We start from the raw sequence: 1,855 nt of genomic DNA, 5'->3' as shown, positions 1-1,855 counted from the left end.
TCCTCGTTCTGCAATATATTTCTTAAAGATTTGAAAAATAAATTTAATAAATAAGTTACAAGTAAAGAGAAAATAATAAATTAAAAAAATACAAAAATATTTAATATTTATAGCATACTGTTGTTTATTTTTTGTAGAATAAAGATTTATAAACTTATTCATAAATTTGTTTTGAAATAAGTAGAAGTGGTTTAAAGGCGGTCGAGCGGACTACTGTTCTATAATCGAATGGAGCTCGAACGGAAATTAGTTTGTCAGCAGTCGAGCAGTGCCACTTGTACGAATGATAACCAGTGAACGGATTAGCTTTCAATTAATCAGGACACCTGCTTATCATATCAGAATGATTGATCGATTCACTGACTGATGATTCATTACCTATCACCACCGCCACGCCACCATCATCTTCATCCTCATCATCACCCTTATCCTCATCATCATCATCATCACTATCCTCATGCCAAACATGATTAGAATTATCACCATTGTAACCTTGCTAAGAAATTGTACTTTAAATTTAATTATTTATAAAATATACACTCTTGAACTTCCGTAAAGCAATGTCAAGTCACAAAGACGCACCTAGACGGTTGGAAGCGACAATCGAAGAAAAACGGTTAAGCAATTAAGCCAAGGACTTCCATTCAGTATTAAAATCCTTCCATTAATGGGCACTGTCTAAAACTTTCTTCCAGCTTAGGCCCCTTAAAAATATTAGTTTATCATCACCCTATCAAGTAAAGTAAATCAATGGTTAGGGACACATATATAACAAGTCATAAGAATGGAATCAAATTTATATTTAAAAAATATGTTTTTGTTGTACCAGTAAGCATATTTGCAAGAAACTCTGAGCTTTTCAAGTGAAAAAAGATGGAAAAAGGACCGGGTGATAAACTAATAATTTTTTTTTATGGGGCCTTATCTCTGAAAAGATTGTAACCTTTTCGTCTGCAGTTAGCTCAATATGAATTACACAGGAGCCAGTGAGCTTCCATGACGGCCTAGGCTCGGACATGACACGTTGTTGTTTGTTGTTTTTTCGCGACGTCATCAACGAGTACAATACATTCACTCCATCAACTAAACTGCCTTAAAGAAAAAAAAAAAAAACTGGCTCGTGTGGGAATCGAACCCACGACCTTAAAAAAAAATTAAAAAAATAAAATTTAAAAAAAAACTAGCCCCGTGTGGGAATCGAACCCACGATCGCGGAGTTTACTACCCCTGATCCAGCATGACTAAACGGAGGGAGGTAAACCGCGGCACCTAAACCATAAATGCGATAAACCTAGTACCACACCAAGTACCAGTTAGTCAATTCTGATCCTACTAGAAAAAATTCTTCGTGTATATACACTGCAGGTTAAGATTACGCATGGTCATGGTGTCAACAATGGGCCGTGGGCCAAGAGGGTTATTTTTTTGTCTAAAAATGTAGAATTAAATTTATAATCGATTTTTGATTGTTACCATCTCCATAACTTACGCACTTTTTTTTAAATAGACAAAAATGTTTGAAAAATTCATTATGCAAATTAGAAAAAAATAGACTAATCATGTTACGGGAAACCTGGCGGTTGTGGGTTCACTTCCCACACGAACCAATTTTTTTTTTTTTTTTTGGCCCGACGTCGGTAATTTGATATTTACAACCTCTAACCAACGTCGGCCCAACTGTTGTCACCAACCTCCACTAACGTTTACCGACGTCGGGCCAAAAAAGTACTGTGACGTTGGGACCACGTCTATAATCACATCTAATATTTACAACCTCTAACCAACGTACGGTTGTAACCAACATCCATAATATATATAATTATAGACGTTGTCGCAACGTCAAAGTACCTTGTTG

The sequence above is a fragment of the Anneissia japonica genome, unplaced genomic scaffold (genome assembly GCF_011630105.1).
Source record: "Anneissia japonica isolate Jap-2015-1 unplaced genomic scaffold, ASM1163010v1 scaffold1065_len1792383_cov172, whole genome shotgun sequence".
NCBI lineage: Eukaryota > Metazoa > Echinodermata > Crinoidea > Comatulida > Comatulidae > Anneissia > Anneissia japonica.
Note: the sequence above shows the minus strand (reverse complement) of the source record.